Here is a 15,507-nt window from a genome sequence, read left to right as displayed (position 1 = left end):
ATTGAACTATATTGCACAGAATTTCAAAAGCTCTACTGTTTGTTACTCTTCACTACTAATATAGCCTTTGACTCTAAGCAGGCTGTCCTTTGTGAGTAACAATCACAGATACAGACATCTTCAGATGGTTCAAGGCAAATCGACTATGACCTTATCAGGGCATTTGGCTTTCTTGCTACTTTTAAGGTTTGGTAGTATTTTATATATTTTTAGTTTTGAAATAAACAGAATAGGCATTGTGGCATTTAGTCCAACAAAACTGCCTTGCTAAAATTCAAATACTATCTTCTCCTTTAGTCTTTGCAGTGAAAACTCTATCAGGGATTTCGAAGTGTTATTCCAAGTTGTGTTTACTCAAAATGAAATCTGAGGTAATCAATATTAACGTAGCTCACATACATTTGTTTCTGTTTCCCTTTATGTTGCCTATTCTGAAATCCAAAACTAAAGTATTTTATTTTTTTATTTTAATTTTGAATTTGGGGCAGGTTTGTTATACGGGCATTTTGTAGGATGCTGAGGTTTGTGCTTCTAATAATCCTGTCGTCCCAGTACTGCACATAGCACCCGATGGGTAGTTTTTCATCCTTTGCCTCCTTTCTTCCCTCCCTGCTTTTGAAATCCCCTGTGTCTACTGTTCCCGTCTTTGTGTCTGTGTGTGCTAACTGTTTATATCTTACTTATGAGTGAGAACATGCAGCATTTGGTTTTCTGTTTCTGCGTTAATTTGCTTACGAAAATGGCCTCCAGCTGCATCCACGTTGCCACAAAGGACATGATTTCATTCTTTTTATGGCGGCCTACTATTCCATGGTGTTTGTACCACCGCTATCGATAGCCACCTAGGCTGATCCCATGTCTTTGCTATTGTGAGTAGTGCTGTGATAAACATACAAACGCAGGTTTCTTTTTGGTAGAACAATTTAGATATTACTATGTATGATAATAGATAAGTATGTTCATTAATTCTTTGGTGTGTTGGCCTCATTCCAAATCAATTTTGGAATATTACTACATGCTGTGATTTCTGGAAATTCAATTTAATTTTAATTTGCTGCATATTTTACAACTTTAATTTTAGGTGAAATTTATGAGTAAAGACTAAGATATTAAATAGAATAAAAACCTGAAATTTAAATAAAATAAACAGGTTCATATCTAGTACTAGTGATAAAATATGCTTACATGTTCTGACCCCTGTAAAAAGTTATTTAGCACCATTTAATTAACACACTGAGATATAAGTATGACATTAATTCATGATGTGAGCTTGGAGAAATTCTACAAACTGCCTGATATGTAAATTTCATCACCTTCAAAATAAACAATATATGTTGGGTACCTGATTTTTTTTTTTTTTTTGTATTTTTTTTGATCTGGGGTACATACGCAGGACGTGCAGGTTTGTTACATGGATAAACATGTGCCATGGTGGTTTACTGCACCTATCAACCCATTACCTGGGTATTAAGCCCAGCATGTATTTGTTTTTGCTATCTTTCCTAATACTCTCTCTCCCTGACCCCCTGACAAGCCCCAGAGTGTGTTGTTCCCTGTCCTGTGTCAATGTGTTCTCATTGTTCAGCTCCCACTTTTAAGTGAGAATATGTGTAGTTTGGCTTTCGGTTCCTGTGTTAGTTTGCTGAGGATAATGGTTTCCAGCTTCATCCATGTCCCTGCAAAAGACATGAACGCATTCCTTTTCATGGCTGCATAGTATTCTACGGTTTATATGTACCACGTTTTCTTCAGTCTATTGTTGATGGGCATTTGGGTTGATTCCACATCTTTTATGGGGGTAATTCTAAGTCCTCTCCAGAAACTGTAAATTATTTTGTATGATTTAGAAAGGAGCCAACATTTCATACATGCCATTCTAACATATAATGAAGCAGAGTTCTTATTTTTCTGTTATAGTTGAGAATTTTTAAGGTAATATGCAACGATCTTTTCTATTTCATCACTGGTTTTAATGGTTTTGCAATTGTTAAGAGGAATGCTATGGACAATGGTTCTACATATAACATTAAAATCTATTAATTTTACAATAGGCTTCCCAAGATAAGGGCATCTGTTCAGGTTCAGTCTTTGCTAATTATATATTACAAACAAAACTTTAGTAAATATTGCCACTGTATAGATAATATTCTCTTTATATTAATTTTATTTAGGATTCAATGAATGTACATAATATAAAATGAGAACTTTTGTGTGAAATTTAGAGGTAAAGTTTTATATTACCTCTAAAAGCATATTTAATATATATTTATATGTGCTTCTGCAATGATTACAAGTATTTCGTACAAAAAAATATTTAAAACAATTCATTGGTGAAGTACAGCTATTTGAAAGTACAAGCTATAGATAAAAGAATAGCACCTACATAGTTGCTTATATTCTACCTGGATTATCTTTAAATATTCTGTGTATTTAGGATAAAACAAAGACATCTTAAGCACAGTGGAAATATAGTAACATCTGAAGCACAATGGAGGGCCATTCGCTAACTCTCACAGCAAACAAAATTGCTTTTCTTTCTTGGAGAAATTTCTTTCTTATTCACAGAAGTGTGGAAAAGTGAAAAACTTTCAAGTCTTAAAGACTTTGTAGTATTTGATAACACCCATGAGGGAAAATTTTGTCTTTAACATTCTGTACTGACTCTCAAATTGCTGCACATTTCTATGGCTGGATTGAAAACCGAGTGTCAGTGGCTTCCTAAGAAAAATACTTTCTGAGCTCTACAATGATAATAAATGTTCCAGAGAGCCCTGGGCCTCCCACTCCCCACCTTGTCCTGCACTGTGTTCCGTGACTGCTTTCTCTTTCATATGGACTATCTTTCAGGACTCTCCAATTGTGTTTGAAATGTGATGATTGCAAATGCATTTTCTGCTTTATTTTCTGTTTTTAGATGATGTTTTATTCGTCTTAGGCATGTCACTTTATCTCTGTTTATATTGTATGCAGTTCGGCAATGTTTTGAGATAAAGCATTGACTTCTGAATTTTATTAATATAACTGTTTTCTCTTTCAGTCGTGTGCTTCAATCAAACCCTAGTTGGAAAAGAACTTTCAGAGCAAGGCTGCTTCCACAGTACTGACAAAATCTGCTATATATCACATAACATAGCATGGTGCACTCACTCAAACTTTATGTTTCCCTGTTTTATAAATTCTTCAGGGCACTGCATGGCTCACAAAAATCTAATACTGGCATTCTCTATGTTGGCGATTACTGAATGGAAATACGCATATTTAGCTTGAAAGAAAGAAGGGTACTATTTTCCTTGCAATTTATTCACCATTTCCTTTATATAACCTGAAATCTTGAGCTTTGTGACACACCGGAAAAGAAATACTTTATTATAGAGAATATAACTAGATAGTAACGAGTTTTAAAGCATAGTATTGATTATGTATAATGGTTCTCACAGACACAAAATGAAAACATCTGAAAAATAAGAGTAAATTTCTTAAAAATACTAAATGCTATTGAATCTGTTGTTATTGCATGGATATTTTTGTGATTCTAGAAATTTCCTAATTAAATTTTATATTTATAGAATGAAAATCATGTAAGAAATTATGTAAAGGTGATTCAACACAATCTGACATTTAATAAGGCAGTTTAGTAAATAGTATGAGGACTAAGAGTGCTAAATGATTATGCATATATGTGTGTTGCATAAAAACAAAAGGAAAATGATAATAATAATCCACACAAGTAATCAACAGAGTATTTAAGAAGCAAACATGTATAAGGGAAGACACCATTCTCTTTAGAAGGAGCTTTAATAACTTTAGTTATAGGGTAAAATCAGAATTCGTCTTTGAATAATGGGTTTAATTTCAGAAACAGTAGACTGTTTTTTTAAAGTCTGCTATTTAAAATAAGCAAATCAGGTTATGGGCAAAATATTTTGGATAAACAACAAACAGTTCTGCTCCTCTACAGGTTAGGTACATGTTATGATAAATTAGGAATATAGGTTGCAGAGGTATTCTCAAATAAATTGAAAAAATATATATATTCATATATAAAGGTCATACATATCATATATTCATATATAAAAGTCATTTATCTGACTTTTAGTCTTTTGTGTAGCAAGAATATTCATTGATAATTTTAGACTCTGTTAAGGTAAAATATATACATTAAGAGGATATTTTGAGAAAAGGGTAGAGAATAGACATAAAATAGAGGAAACAGAACAGAGACTAAGCAGGCAGTGAGGAAGAGAAAGATGTATCTGGATCAAAAAAGCAGAATGATTATGGGTAGCCTAATAATAAAATAATATTTATAAACATGAGTGTGGATGAAATTTTCCACAGAAATAAAATACATAGGATGAAAAAGGTTCCATGGCAGAACTTTAGAAAACCCATATACCTTGTGGCCACAATCTCAAAAATAAGTATGTAATGTGGTGTAACCAAATTTTGAAGTGATATGGTATGTCGTGATGTGAATTATGTTAGATGCTTGACAAATGTTTTCCATTTAAGCTTTATACTATCCCTGCAAGATAAGCGTCATTGTTATCTACTGATGAGAAAACAAGTTTCAGAAGTATGTGTCTTGCTCAAGATCATAGATTCTAATACCGATCTGTTTCCATAATTCGTTCTTTTTACCACAGTATGCATTATCACAACAAACTGATCTGACTTCAGGGAAAGAGGAGGAAGTCCAAGGGCATGTCAAATACCATAATGTTAAAAAAAAAAAAAAAAAAAAAGAGACAGAGAAAGGGAGAGAGAGAAAGGGAGAGAGAGAAAAGTGCTTACAGAGCACTTGTAATTTCAGAAACAGACTTTTTTTTTTAAAGTCTACTATTCAAAATAAGCAAATCAGGTTTTGGGCAAAATATTTTGGATAAACAACAAACAGTTCTGCTCCTCTACAGGAGAGGTACATGTTATGATAAATTAGGAATATAGGTTGCAGAGGTATTCTCAAATAAATTGAATACATATATATATTTTCACATATAAAGGTCATACATATATATCATATATATTCATATATAAAAGTCATATATAATGCCTCCTGAGATAAAATACAATTTCTTATTTAGTTTACTTTTTAATTTTTAATTTATTTTTTTGAGGCAGGGTCTCTATCACTGAAGCTGGAGTGCAGTGGCACCATCATAGCTCACTGTAGCATCCAACTCCTAGGCTCAAGGGATCCTCCCACCTCAGCCTCCCAACTACTAGCACGCACCACAATGCTTATGTACACATATATATATATTTTGTTTGTTTGTTTTGTTTTGTTTTTGTTTTTGTTTTTTAAGAGATGGGATGTCACTATGTTTCCCAGGCTGGTCTTAAACTCCTGGCTTCGAGTGATCCTCTCGCCTCAGCATCCCAAATATCTGGGATTACAGGTGTGGGCCACCCCACCCAGACAATTTAAAACAAAACAGAACAAAACCAAAACCAGAAACAAAAGCATTAGATTTGGCGATCTTTCAGACACTGATAAAATTTAAATGAATAATTTCAGTAGTTTGGAAGAAGCAGATGTCACACTGCAGAGGAACAACATAGACAGTCTCACATGTGAATCCTGACTTCCGTTTGAAGGGATTAGAGTTTCTTGGCATTTGTGAACACCAGTTACTTTATCAATATTGAGGGTAATCATCCTTCCTCATCAAAGTTTTTATGGGCATTAATATAACATGTAAAGCACTAAGCAGAAGGGATAATACGATATATAATTTTGTATGCCGGGGCATAAACTATATTCTATGCATTTATGTATTCAGGCAACATCAACAATATAAGTGTGTCATTTATATATCTGTTAGTATAGCTTCCATTTATTGAATATTTATTGTATGCAAAGAATTATACATTGTTTTACAGCTAGACGGAAAATGTTATTTTCCTCATTTTTATAAGATTATCTTTCTTAGAATCTGACAAAGAGTTAAGTGAGCTGCCCGTGACCTCACAGTTAGTCACTACCAGAAGAGGGATTCAAATCCACATTTATCAGGGGATTTTGTTTTTTCCCTGCTTCATGGCATCACACCTCCTTAATTAATGGAAAAAAAAAAAAAACTGATTGCTAAATGTCAATAAATTTCAGTAAAAAGGGACAGGGAAGGGATATTTAGAGTGTTCATAATTTTTTAAATTGTTACTTTTTATTATGCTTTAAGTTCTAGGGTACAAGTACAGAATGTGCAGTTTTGTTACATAGATATACACGTGCCATGGTGTTAACCCGTCACCTACATTAGGTATTTCTCCTAATGTTATCCCTCCCCTAGACCCCCCACCCCCCAACAGGCCCCGGTGTGTGATGTTCTCCTCCCTACAGTTTTCCCATTTTTTTCATGAGGATATAGAAAATACATGGGATTCTGCCTAAATGTGTATAATATACAGTTTTCCTTTAATAGAAATTGTGAAGCGATTCCATTTTTAAATCTTTCAGGTTCATCTTACTAATGATTTGCATACCAATTAGTACATTATATTTTCATTCCACTGTATTCACTCAATTAGTTTTTGTGCAATTGAAATTAATGAAAAAGATTTTATGATGTGTTTTAACAGGCATTACCAAGATATAAGGAAATTTAATGTTTTAGTGAATACAATTACATGTGTTCAGATCTATTTATTAACTTGCTCGTAGCTACAAAATCTAACTTCAGTAAAGGCAAAGGATTAAAACGTGAGTGACACTGAAGAAACATGTCAAAATGAATAGAAATAGCCAAGTATAGAGGGGATCAATACAAAGCTGGAAACCAAAGATAGTAAATATATTGATAGGAGATCAAATACATAAAAATTAATTGACATTTCATTATAGTAAGACTGTATCAAAAATACATAACTATTCTATAGTCCAATGTATACTACATAATGTAATCCTGATGTTTCTATGAAGAGATAAGTCATGAAAATTTAGAACCTTTAAACTAAACGAACTTAATTCATACTAGGTACTTTCTCCCAAGGTGGTAGGGTAGATCCATCTGGATTATATTTACTTTCTGTAACTACAGACTATTTCAAAATAACATCTCCTTTAGCACTTGTCTGTATTCTATGCATCTTAACTGATACATTCCAAAAACATGTGCTTTTACCAACAATTATACAGGTATATTAAATTTGCACTTCCAAATTGGACATATTTTTTAAAAAATTGTAAATGGCACAAATTTTTGCATTCTAGTTAATGAGCCTACTTCCAACAGTATTATACTATTAAAAAGCTTACTAAAATACATTAAAAAATAGAACTGATTTTAATTGTATTACCATAGAAGTTCCATAACTTAAGAGAATGGGAGCGTTGAATTATGTATGCATCCCTTGGAGGGATGGATTTAGTACTCCATTGGCTTCTTAAAGACTTCATCCGTCTCTCTCCAAACATATATGTGTGTGTGTGTGTGTGTGTGTGTGTGTATACACACATATATATGAGATTTTCATGAAAAATTAAGATAACTACTCACTTCATCTTGTGAGGCTCTTAATCACTTCAGAATATAGTAACTGTATTATAAATTGTTCACACTGAATAAAGTCATTCATATAAATATATATGAATACAATCGTATGCTTAATTTTATGTATCCATTCGGCTAGGCTATGGTATCAATTGTTTAATCAAAAGCAAGTCTAAATATTGCTGTGAAGATATGCCATTTGCATATGTTATTAACATTTACATTCAACTTTAAGTAAAAGAAATTACTCTTGATAATGTGAGTGGGAGCTATCTAATCAATTGCAGGTCTTAAGAGCAAAACAGGTTTTTTGTCTCAAGACTGTAACATGAAAACCTTGTCTGAGTTTCCAACTGACAGACAACCGTACAGATTTCACAACTGCCAGCTCTCACAGCCACATGAGTTAATTCCTTTATATATTTTAATATGTAGAAGTATATATAATTTATATATTATATAAATAAATATATAATTTTTATTTTATATTTATATATTTTCTTTATACATTTATTTTACATATTATATATTATATATAAAAAGGAATTAACTCATGTGGCTGTGAGACCTGGTACATAAATTCATATATATATATATATATGCATATTTATATATGTGTATCTATCTATCTATATATACACACACACACATAGATATATATCCTTAATATAAATTCCTTAACATCTCTCTATGTGTGTGTGTGTGGGGTGTGTGTGTGTATGTATGGGTGTATACATGTATATATAAGTGTCTATATATGTAAGTGTGTGTACACACACACTTGCTATTGGTTCTGTTTCTCTGGAGAACCATGATATATGTGTGTGTGTGTGCGTGCGCATATATATACACACACACACAAACACTCCCAGAATGTACATAATTTTGGTTTTTCATAAAAATATGAAAATTAAACCTTCAAGATTTTATGGATTCATTATAAAATTATTGTTTTTTTAAAAGGAATATTAAAAGTAATGACACATATAGATACTACTAATAAAAGCCAGAGTTCATGTGGATCAGTAAAACAGTATGTTCCAAAGAAAGAGTCCAGAAAATGAATGAAAAACAGAATTCAAGAGTTTATAATGTTTTCCTTTAGATTTTCTCGTACAATGAAAGTGAACTGGCTCAGGGGGAAATCCCTTCCTATGTACCCTAAAAAGGGTAAAATAATTTGCCCAGCTCACTAGATAAAATACAGTTTTGAAAGCTTTATATTCCCCCATTCTCTATAATATGAATAAAGTTAAAGATGTAGAAGAAATCAAAAGGCAGATGAAGAAGAGAATGGAAAAACAAATAGTTACTATGTAAAAAATCACAGATTGCCATATTCCTCTCACGCACATGAAGTTACGAACAATTTCCAAAATAAAGGAGGTTACACGTTTCTACTTTTCCTTCACCAGTACTTACAAATCTATTTCTTCTATTATTATTTTTGGAAGGAGGATTTCTCCTGCAAGAATTTCTTTTAGAGTATTGATGTGTATCATGCTTCCTTATGTAGTGAAACTCTAATGACCATGAACAATGAAATAAATAATGACATTATCATTTTCAGAGCTCACCTATTACTTCAGAAATAAGAAGAAGATAATTTCTATAAAGAATGCTCTGGAGATGTCTTTGTTAGCTGATTTGGTTCGCCCAATGTAAAACTATTCACTAAAGTAGCAGGAGGATGACTTGAGCATCCAGCACATTGAAGTGTGTTAAAAGGAGAAGTAAAATAACAGCAGAAGAAAGAGGTGCTCTGTGAGTTAACGAAATAGACGAGTATACGCCTTTCCAGACCAGTCCTGGATAGAAATCTCAGACAAGCCGTAAGTGTGAGCCACATATATAATTTTAAAATGTCTAGTAGCTACATGAATAAAATAAAAATAAATAAGAGAAATTAAACAAAGTATTTTATTTAATCAAGTATATACAACTTATTAGTATGTCAACAGATGATCAAAATTAAAATGAGATATTTCACATTCATTTTTCACATTAATCTTCAAAATTTGGTGCACTTTTGCATTTATAGAACATCTCAGTTCAAACTCTGAAAACATCCAGTGTTCCATGTTAACATTTGGCTACTGGTTACTGTATTAGGCAGTGACGTTACAGACCAACGAACCTCAACCCTGAGTTGACCGACTAACAGAATCATCTGGAGAGCTTTTAAAAACAAACAAACAAATATAATGCTTTAGGTCAACCACGAGGGATTCTGCGTTAGGGTCTGGAATGAGACTTGAATCCCGCTTTTGATGTAGTTATTTTCTTCCAACTTTTATTTTAGGTTCGGGGGGTGCATGTGCATGTTTGTTACATGATTAAATTGCGTGTCACCAGGATTTGGTGTACAGATTCTGGCAAGGTTTCAGACAAAAGGGAACACTTACATACTGCTGGTGGGAATGTAAATGAGTTCAACCAACTGGAGAACAGTTTGGAGAATTCTCAAAGAACTTAAAACAGAACTACCACTCGACTCAGCAATCCCATTAATGGGTACAGAACCAAAGGAATATAAATCGTTCTATCATAAATACTGCTTTTTAAAAGCCCCTTTATGATTGAAAATAGTGAAAATCTTGGGTTGAGACTCAAGCAAAATCATGTGAGTTACCTGGAAGAAGGATGAGTGACGGAGAGCATAAACTGAGTGGTGTGCACTGCTTTATTTAAATCATCTCTTGAAATTACCAGAAAGTTATTTCTTAAACCACCATCTAACTGTACCTCTCCTTGGGGACAATGACTATGTGTAAAGACTGAATTTTGAATTTCAAAAGGAAGTGATGATCTTTGCACTAAGTCAGACTATCAGACAGATTCATTTGGTTTTGTAATTGGTACTGAATACTGGAGAATTCATAAAATTAAAAAGGTACAACACAGAAGAAATTTTCATGTCTCAGTACATTTTCCTAGAGACTAACCACTAATTATCAAGAGGTTTGCTTTGTAAACAAGACAGGAAAGCACCCAAGCATTTTTTCATAGTACTGTGGGTACTTTGAGAAACAATGTTTTGGAGATTATCACAAGCAAATCTAATTCTGATAATGTTACTTAAGTTCTCAATTATTATTTCCTCAATATGGAAGTTAGAAATTTAGAGTGTCTAGTTTACATAATAATTTTCCAAGAATGAGTCTTTGTTAATATATATAACATATATATTTGATATATATAATATAAAAATATATATACATATATTATTAACCACTTCTTAACATATATAGAGATACTTCTGTAACAATTGGTTGGCACATTAAAGGCACAGGCATATGTCAAAGACATTGCAGGTTAGGTTTTAGACCTCAGCAATAAAGTATGTATCACAAAACTGTGAGTCACACAAATTTTTGGTTTCCCCATTCAAATAAAAGTTATGCTGATACTATACATTAATCTATTAAGTAGACAATAGCATTTTGTCTAAAGTAAAAAGGTACGTACTTTAATTAAAACATATTTTGTTGTTATAAAATGCTAACAATCATTAAACCTCAATAAGTCATATTCTTTTTACTGGTGGAGGGTTTTGCTTCAACGTTCATGGCTGCTGACTGATCAGGTAATGGTTACTGAAGATTGAGGTGGCTGTGCCAATTTCTTAAAATAAGACAACAGTAAAGATTGGTGCATCCATTGACTCTGTTTCACAAAAAAATTCTCTGTAGGATTCAATGTTTTTTATAGCATTTTATCCACAGTAGGACTTCTTTGAAAATGAGAGTCAGTCCACTCAAAACTTGCTGCTGCTTTATCAACTGTAAGCAATATTCTAAATTCCTTGCTACATTTCAACAATGTTCATAGCGTCTTGACCAGGTGTAGATTCCATCTGAAGAAACAACTTTCTTTGCTCATCCATAGGGGGAAATTCCTTGTTTGTTAAAGTTTTGTCATAAGATTGTAGCAATTTAGTTAAATATTCATGCTCCAATTTTACTCTAGTTCTCTTTTTATTTCCACCACATCTGAAGTTACATTCTGACTGACATTTGGAACCCCTCAAGTCATCCATGAAGGGTGGAACCAACTTATTCCAAACTCCTGTTACTGTTGACATTTTGGCTTCTTCCCATTAATTACAAATATTCTTAATGGCATGCAGAGTGGTGAATCCTTTCCAGAAAGTTTTTAATTTACTTTGCCCAGATCCATCAGAGGAATCATTAGCTATAGCCTTATAAAATGTATTGCTTTAAAAATACTTGAAAGTTGAGATTACTGCTTGATCCATGAACTGTAGAATGCATATTGTGTTAGCAGGCATGAAAACATTTATCTCCTTGTACATCTACGTCGGAACTCTTGGGTGACAAGATTCATTGTGAATTAATGATCAGTAATATTTGAAAGGAATCTTTTTTCTTGTGTAGTAGGTCTCAACTGTAGGCTTAAAATATTCAGTACATCATGCTCTAAAGCTATGTGCTGTCATCCAGGTTTTGTTGGTCCATTTATATGCATAGGCAGAGGAGATTTAGCATAATTCTTAAGGGCATTAGACTTTCAAAATGGTAAATAAGCACTGGTTTCAAATTAGTCACCAGCTGCATTAGCCACCTCCTGCCCCACACCAAGAGAGACATCTGTACTTTGAAGCTTTGAAGCCAGGCATTGACTTCTCTGTAGCTCTGAAAGTCACATAGATGGTATCTCCTTCCAATAGAATGTTATTTCACCTACATTGAGAATGTGTTGTTTACTGTAGCCATCTTCATCAATGATCTTATCTGGATCTACTGGATAACTTGCTGCAGCTGCTCCATCACCACTTCCAATTTCATCTAACACTTTTATGAAGATGGCTTCTTTTTTTAAATTTCATGTGCCAACCACCGCTAGTATCAAACTTTTTCTTCTCTAGCTCCCACAGCCTTTGCAGAATTGAATAATATTAGGGTATTGCTCTGGATTAGGCAATGGTTTAAAGGAATATTACCACTGGTTTGATCTTCTAGCTAGACTAATAAAACTTTCTCTGTGTTAGCAATAAAGCTGTCTTTCCTTCTTTTCACCTAAGTGTTTAATGGAGGAACACTTTTAATTTCCTCCAATAACGTGGCTTTTTCAAATGAGAGGATAGCTTTCAGCCTATCTTTTCACATGACTTCCTGGAAAATTTGGTGAATCACTTCTATGTTTTGTTTTAAATTGAGAGACCTGTTTAACTCTTTCCTTCACTTGAACACTTAGAGGCCATTGTAGGCGTGGTAATTGACCAAATTTCAATATTATTATGTGTTGGAGAATAGGGAGACCAGAGGAGAGGGAGAAAAACGAGGGAATGGCCAATGAATGAAGCAGTAGGAATGCACAACAGTTACTGAAGAATTCATCATCTCATGAGTGCAGTTCGTGGTACCCCAAAACAATTACAATTTTATCTTCAAAGATCACTGATCACAGACCATCATAACAGATATATGAGTGAGAAAGTTTGCAATATTGTAATAACTACTGAAACATGACACAGAGACATGAGGTGAGTACATGCTCCTGGAAAAATAACACTGACAGACTTACTCTAGGCAGGGTTGCCACAAAAGTTCAATTTGTAAAATATGAAATCTCTGTCAAGAGCAATATTAGCAAGGTGTAATAAAACAAGTTACACCTTTAGTGCCACCTGTGGCAATCGTATCAGCTCAGTATAGCAAAGTATGCTTTGTGCCCTAGTAGTTTATAAAACATGCAGAATCTAAGGCCCCACCCCAGTTTGAATCAGAATTTACATTCTAACATAATAAGAAGGTGATTCATGGGCACATTAAATTATGAAATACATAATAGGATCATTTTGAAGAATTATTGGAATGGAAATAGATTTAGGAGGTAGAGTAGAATACATGAAAGTGATGAAATAAGATGAATAGTTCATTGAAGGGACTGAACTAAATACACTCACGAATTGCTTAATGATGGAGATAACTTCTGGAAAATGTGTCCTTAGGTAATTTTATCATTGTGTGACATCATAGAATTTGCTTACACAGACCTAGATGCTATAGCATACTACAAACCTAGGCTATATAGTATAGCCTATTTCCCCTAGACTAAACACTTTTATAGCATATTACTGTACTGAATACTATAGGCAATCATAACACAATTATAAGTATTTGTATCTTTAACATGGAACAGTACAGTAGAACACACTACAAAAACTAAGAAAAAAATGATACACCTCTATATGACATTTACCATGAATAGAACTTGCAGGACTAGAAGTTGCTGAGAGTGAATGAATGAGTGGTGAGTGCACGTAAAGGCCTAGAACATTACTATACACTACTGTAGACTTTATATACACTGTATACTTAGGCTACACCAATTTATAAAAAATATTTTAATTTTTAATTATAAATTACCTTACTGTAGCTTTTTTACTTTATAAAGATTTTTTTTTAACTTTTTGACTTGTAATAGCTTGAAACCGAAACACATTGTACAGTTGTACATAAATATTTTCTTTCTTCACAACCTTATTCTATAAGCTTTTTTCCTACTTTTAAAGTTCTTTAGGTTTAACTGTTTAATCCTTTTTGTTAAAAACTGTGATGCAAACACACACATTAGCCTAGGATCAGAATTATCAATATCACTGTCTTTTACCTCCACACCGTGTCTCACAGGAAGGTCTTCGACGGCAATAACAAGCATAGAGCTTTCATCTCCTATGGTAACGGCCATCTGAAATACTTCCTGAAAGACCAGCATGAGGTTGTTTTACAGTTAACTTTTTTTAACAAGAAGAAAAGGTACCCTCCAAAATAACGACAAAATTATAGTGTAGTAAATATCAAAACCTATAACAAAGACACTAATCATCATTATCAAGTACTATGCAGTATACATAAAGGTATGTGCTATGCTTTTATTGACTGGCAACACAGTAGCTTTGTTTACATCATCATCATCACAAACACATGAATAATGTGCTTTCACTATGATGTAATAAAGTCTACAATGTCACTAGGTGATAGGAAAATTTCATTCCATTCTAGTTTTATGAGATTACCATCATATACGCAGCCCATGGTTGACCAAAACATTCTCATGTGACTGTAAATGTTTTAAATTGAGTAGAAACAATGTAAGGTCTACTTTAGCCAATTGGCTTTTGTATTAGTTTTCTATTTGCTGCTGAAGCAAATTATCACAACCTTGGTGGCTTTCAAGTCCAGGGGTGTCTAAGCTTTTGGCTTCCCTGAGCCACATCAGAAGAATTGTCTTGGGCCACACATAAAATACACTAACACTAATAATAGCTGATGACTTAAAAAAAAATTGCAAAGAAAAAAAATCTCATAACGTTTTAAGAAAGTGTATGAATTTGTGTTGGGCTGCATTCAAAGCCATCCTGGGCCGCATGTGGACCGTGGGCCACGGGTTGGGCAAGCTTGGTAAACAACACAAATCTGTAATTTGTATTTGACATATGCCAGAAGTCTGACACAAGTCTTACCGGGGTAAAATGTTTATTTATTTATTTATTTATTTATTTACTTATTTTATTTTTTATTTTATTTATTTATTTTTTTGAGACAGAGTTTCACCCTCATCGCCCAGGCTGGAGTGTAATGGTGCAATCTCAGCTCACTGCAACCTCTGCCTCCCGAGTTGAAGTCACTCTCCTGCCTCGGCCTTCCAAGTAGCTGGGGTTACAGGCATGTGCCACCATGCCCAGCTAATTTTGTATTTTTAGTAGAAACAGGGTTTCACCATGTTGGCCAGGCTGGACTTGAACACCTGACCTCAGGTGATCTGCCCGCCTCGGTCTCCCAAAGTGCTGGGATTACAGGCATGAGCCACTGTGCCCAGCTTATTGGGTTAAAATTAAAGTGCCAGCAGGGTTGTGTTCCTTTCTGAAGGTTCTAGGGGAGATTTCACTTCCTTGCCTTTTCCAGGTTATAGAGGCCTCTTTCCAGTCTTCAAAGCCAGTAAAGTTGCACATCTCTGCTTTTCTTCCATAGTTATATCTCACTCAAAC

At 33.7% G+C, this 15,507-nt stretch overlaps 1 protein-coding gene across 5 annotated transcripts in view; it reads right to left on the bottom strand.

Moving 5' to 3' along the window:
* Nucleotides 1-15,507, bottom strand: part of NCAM2 (neural cell adhesion molecule 2) — a 549,007-nt gene that overhangs the window by 313,665 nt on the left and 219,835 nt on the right. The window contains exon 1 of one of the 5 annotated variants that reach the window (XM_017956503.3): nucleotides 14,130-14,742. The exons of the other annotated variants lie outside the window; for them this stretch is intronic. The gene's annotated coding sequence lies outside the window, so the exon portion shown is untranslated. Of the gene's footprint in view, nucleotides 1-14,129; nucleotides 14,743-15,507 lie in introns of those variants that run through there. 5 annotated transcript variants of the gene reach the window in all.

Source organism: Papio anubis, chromosome 4 (assembly GCF_008728515.1).
Source record: "Papio anubis isolate 15944 chromosome 4, Panubis1.0, whole genome shotgun sequence".
Lineage (NCBI taxonomy): Eukaryota > Metazoa > Chordata > Mammalia > Primates > Cercopithecidae > Papio > Papio anubis.
The sequence above is the reverse complement of the archived record's forward strand: the minus strand, read 5'-3'. Positions and strand labels throughout refer to the sequence as shown.